A 6,188-nucleotide genomic window follows, 5' to 3' on the forward strand; every position below is an offset into this window, starting at 1 on the left:
TTCATCCAAACGTCCAAACCTGACTTCCACACCTCATATCAATGAAACTGCTTCGTAGCTTTGCAGATAATTGGTATCTTATCGGTTATCATGACGTTACAAAAATCAAATGATTGCCCCTCACCAATCTACCTCTCTCTGAGCCGTAATGTTTATTTTCAAGTTTACAAACATGTTGGCAGATTAGAAATTGAACTTAAAAACGTATTTTCTTAGATCAAACATATTAAAACTCATCTACATATATTGAAGTTATTATGTTGAAGTTACGCTTCTCTGTACACCCAACATTCACCTCACTGCAGACTGCAAGGTAACGGAGAAAAGAGACGCATTCTGTTCTGTTAGATCCAAAACATAGACGTCTATATCAGTGTTTGCAATACTTTAATTTGCCAGTTGGCCATCAGGGCCTGCTGCCGCCAGCAGGCTTTAAAATCTACAGGCCCTGAATGAAATCTGCAGGCCCATTTTGTTAAAGTCAAACTAATAAAAACAAAATACCCTACACTGTACACAGTTCCTACAAATCAATTAGCGAAGTCTATGACGCAGAGAGAAGTTTGTATTTGTTAAAGACTGGTGTTGACACTCCTATGCGCAAAGCGCTGAAATACCAGTAAGTGGAACTGTAAGTTATCGTAACATGATGGATCATGGATGATTCCCAAACGTTAGTAAAGAAAAAAAAGAAGAAGAAAAAAAACAAGGGAAAGATTCGAGTTTAAAAAAAGACAGATAATTTACTGAAGGCCACATAGGCCTGCAGATATTTGAAACTGCTGGCCCGATACAATAACAACCGGCGCTGGGCCTCCGGGCAGGCGAATATTTCGAACGCTGGTCTATATACTTGAACAAAACACTAAATCCGAAATGTAACGTGATGCAAGGATACAGATATGTGTTTAATGATATAACGTCTTTACACCAGGAGAGGGATGTTTAATGATATAACGTCTTTACACCAGGAGAGGGATGTTTAATGATATAACGTCTTTACACCAGGAGAGGGATGTTTAATGATATAACGTCCTTACACCAGGAGAGGGATGTTTAATGATATAACGTCTTTACACCAGGAGAGGGATGTTTTATGATATAACGTCTTTACACCAGGAGAGGGATGTTGATATAAACTCTATTTCATAAAGTGTTGTTTGATGGGAAGGTATACGTATACACTATATAGGTAGTTAAGAGAAATAATGTTATGGAATTTAGTCTTCATTATAAAGACAATATCTGTTCTATGACCCGTGAATGTTGATGAAGGCACGGCATCTGTACATGGCGTCCTGGAAATCCAACACCTGAGTGGCATGCTCAAAGTGTTGGATCGGTGACATATCTGGACATTTGGCTGGTCAGGGCAATGTTGTGACAACCCCTCTGTAGCTTCAGCCAGTCAGCTGCAGTACGAGTTCCATGAGGCTGTGCGTTGCATCCAAGAACTGGAAGTTCTGATTTACACACAGGGCAAATTGCATGGCGACTGAACGTACATTCTGGACATTTTTTAACCGTCATAATCTCTTGCACGGTCTTCAGATTCGTCTTCGTAGGCAAGTCTCTCTGTCTGTCTGTCTCTCTCTCTCTCTCGCTCTCTCTCTCTATATATATTGTATAGATATGCATACTGATGTATATGTACAGAGCATATAGCATATTAATAAACATCACCTTTTACTACTGTTACAGATATTTATGTTGTGTACCATAAAGTTTTAAAACAAACTATATATATTTCCCTAGATTTAAAATAGTTGATTGACAATTTAAGTTCGTAAAGGATTTCCTGTGTAATATACCTTTTCCGCAAAAGCCAGTCTAAACCATCAAGCAAAGCACCTATCGTGCTCTTGTCCTGCAGCCACATAACACCTTTCTCTACGCCATCTTAAAACACACTGTGTACCATCTGTATGGCGTTAACAGAACCTCGATTCATGAGAACGATGTATCTTCAATCCCGATGGTGACCAATACCAAACAGCTGTGCCCGCTCTTGTTTGATGATAAGTCCATTTATAGAGAAGATGAACGTTGGAAAAGCCTTTTAATATTAAAAGGGTGGTTGCCTGGTAAAACCTACACAGATAGGGGTTGAATAACAAAATCCATCTTTCTGTAAAGATGGGAATACTTGATGTTAAAACCTTTGTTTATGGTACAGCCTTCATAAGAACAGGGAATAGTTTGGTATTAAAACCTTTTAATACATAGATAGGGGAAAATATATAATGTAACCTGGGTAACACGTCATTAACATTTCACTGTTGTAATAAGAGCTCCTTACTTCTGCCCTGTACTTCACTATTAACTCATGTCTATATCACCCCCTTGATTAACGAGTAAGCACATATTCCATGACGACCTGTCGTGCCTTCAGTACACACCTGTAACATCGTCATTAGGTGATACAAGGGTTGTGTTGATAGGTCAAGGACGACGTGGCATGCCTTCAGTACACACCTATAACATCGTCATTAGGTGATACAAGGGTTGTGTTGATAGGTCAAGGACGACGTGGCATGCCTTCAGTACACACTTATAACATCGTCATTAGGTAATACAAGGGTTGTGTTGATAGGTCAAGGACGACGTGGCATGCCTTCAGTACACACCTATAACATCGTCATTAGGTAATACAAGGGTTGTGTTGATAGGTCAAGGACGACGTGGCATGCCTTCAGTACACACTTATAACATCGTCATTAGGTAATACAAGGGTTGTGTTGATAGGTCAAGGACGACGTGGCATGCCTTCAGTACACCTATAACATCGCCATTAGGTGATACAAGGGTTGTGTTGATAGGTCAAGGACGACGTGGCATGCCTTCAGTACACACTTATAACATCGTCATTAGGTGAACCAAGGTTTGTGTTGATAGGTCAAGGACGACGTGGCATGCCTTCAGTACACACCTATAACATCGTCATTAGGTAAAACAAGGGTTGTGTTGATAGGTCAAGGACAACGTGGCATGCCTTCAGTACACACCTATAACATCGTCATTAGGTAAAACAAGGGTTGTGTTGATAGGTCAAGGACAACGTGGCATGCCTTCAGTACACACCTATAACATCGTCATTAGGTAAAACAAGGGTTGTGTTGATAGGTCAAGGACGACGTGGCATGCCTTCAGTACACACTTATAACATCGTCATTAGGTAAAACAAGGGTTGTGTTGATAGGTCAAGGACGACGTGGCATGCCTTCAGTACAAGGACACGTGGCATGCCTTCAGTACACACCTATAACATCGCCATTAGGTAAAACAAGGGTTGTGTTGATAGGTCAAGGACAACGTGGCATGCCTTCAGTACACACCTATAACATCGTCATTAGGTAATACAAGGGTTGTGTTGATAGGTCAAGGACGACGTGGCATGCCTTCAGTACACACTTATATAACATCGTTATTAGGTAATACAAGGGTTGTGTTGATAGGTCAAGGACGACGTGGCATGCCTTCAGTACACACCTATAACATCGTCATTAGGTAATACAAGGGTTGTGTTGATAGGTCAAGGACGACGTGGCATGCCTTCAGTACACACTTATAACATCGTCATTAGGTAATACAAGGGTTGTGTTGATAGGTCAAGGACGACGTGGCATGCCTTCAGTAATACTTATAACATCGTCATTAGGTAATACAAGGGTTGTGTTGATAGGTCAAGGACGACGTGGCATGCCTTCAGTACACCTATAACATCGTCATTAGGTAATACAAGGGTTGTGTTGATAGGTCAAGGACGACGTGGCATGCCTTCAGTACACACTTATAACATCGTCATTAGGTAATACAAGGGTTGTGTTGATAGGTCAAGGACGACGTGGCATGCCTTCAGTACACACCTATAACATCGTCATTAGGTAATACAAGGGTTGTGTTGATAGGTCAAGGACGACGTGGCATGCCTTCAGTACACACCTATAACATCGTCATTAGGTAATACAAGGGTTGTGTTGATAGGTCAAGGACGACGTGGCATGCCTTCAGTACACACCTATAACATCGTCATTAGGTAATACAAGGGTTGTTTTGATAGGTCAAGGACAACGTGTTATGCCTTCAGCACACACCTATAACATCGTCATTAGGTAAAACAAGGGTTGTGTTGATAGGTCAAGGACATTTGCAACGTGTTATGCATTCAGTACACACCTATAACATCGTCATTGAGTTATACATAGTGTCGATTGTCTGGTCCAGACTCGATTTGTTATAACACAGACCCCCGCCATATAGTTAGAATATTGCTGAGTGCGGCCTCCATCAGTATACACCTAATATAATAACATCGTGATTACACTAGGCAGGGAGACTATATAAGGGGGTGTTGTAGAGTATCCCTGCACTAGGTTAAGTGACCTGGTTTAATCTCCTGGTAACCCCGCCAGCCCATCAAAGTATGTTTACCCCTGCAAGTGTAATATGAAGTCTGGTCATTTAAACAAGCAATGTTCATGTTCGTATTTGAGTACTCTTGTACCCATGATTGAGCAGCGCTGTTCAAAGGGACTTTTAACCCAATTCTGTCAAATCTTTTATAACTGTGTCGCTCTTTTGAGAGACGGTAAGCGTTCAAGGACGATCACACTCCACATATTGCACAATACATATGGTGACCTACATCGAGTACAAAGTTTTCACAGGTTTGCTATCAAAGGGAACATCGCAGGGTTCAGACAGTAATGAAAAGGGGCCAGTTAGTGGGACCGTCACAGTTCAAAATGTAGTATGTTTGGGAGTGAATACAAGTGTTATTACGTACATCACATCAAACCCTGCTGCTCGATCCTGAACAATAGATTACGTCAGCACTGATTATCAGCAACAATGCTTTGATAAGACAACGTTGTAGGCCGATGATGATTTTTATGGAGAAGCATGTACAATGTGAATGACCCCGCTAAAATTTATGTTCAAAATAAGTGACACCCCCTCCCCCAATATGTACACACACACCTGCATGTCATGTACAAAATCAATTACCCCCTCCCCTTCCCATAATTTCTAAGCATAATTTTGTATATATTTTTATGCACATAATTGCTGCACCCCCCTCCCCTAGTCCGTGTGTGTGCTCCCCAGAACAAAATGGATGACACCCCCTTAAAATCATCATATTGAACAAAACATGGTTTTCCCATAATTTCTAAGCATAATTTTACATATATTTTTATGCACATAATTGCTGCACCCCCCTCCTCTAGTACGTGTGTGTGCTCCCCAGAACAAAATGGATGACACCCCCTTAAAATCATCATATTGAACAAAACATGGTTTTCCCATAATTTCTAAGCAAAATTTTACACATATTTTTATGCACAAAATTGCTGCACCCCCCTCCCCTAGTACGTGTGTGCTCCCCAGAACAAAATGGATGACACCCCCTTAAAATCATCATATTTCCTCATTTTTTTCACTTTTTTTCAAAGTACAGGTACTCTGAACAAAATTGCTCACACCCCACCCATCCACACATATATGCACCTATAAAACCATAACACCATAGGCGCCCAACTCTGATATATTTCTAAGCATGACCTATATGTATAAGATCTTATATCTTATATATATAGGTCATGCTTATAAATATATCAGAGTCGGACGCCTATGCATTATCTACACCACCACCTCCCCACCACAACATACGAACGAAATTCTGTTTTCAGTTCACCGTGGGATGCAACAAGGAACCCAGGGTCAGTGCCAGTAGAACCTACGTTAGACTCAAGTCACGAAGGCGTCAGCAAATACATGGCCCCAGCCACGACACGAAGCCTCACTGACACTCGAAGCGGTCTGTCGAGTGATATGTAAAACGGTACTGTGCCAAAACGGCGTTAGCTAAATGGTATGACTGACTAATAAACTAGTTCTAAAAAGTGGTGTTTATGGCTTGTCGTCTATGTTCAATGAATGTATGAATAATGAATAAAGAATGATGATAATGTTATGGATATACAACTTCTTTATTCTGTGAAAGAATAAATTCTAATTAATGTAGTTGTCAAGCAAGTGATGAATACATGAATAGATACCCTTTGAATGTTGTTAACACGACAATAGACATATGCTGTAAAGGGTAAAATTCTTTTTGTTTTACGTGAACCTGCCAAAAATGCAAATGTCGGTTTCGTCAGTTGAATCCAAAACCGTTTTAGGTACTT

Source organism: Haliotis rubra, unplaced genomic scaffold, assembly GCF_003918875.1.
Source record: "Haliotis rubra isolate DU_JTF1 unplaced genomic scaffold, ASM391887v1 Scf391, whole genome shotgun sequence".
In the NCBI taxonomy this organism is placed as follows: Eukaryota; Metazoa; Mollusca; class Gastropoda; order Lepetellida; family Haliotidae; genus Haliotis; species Haliotis rubra.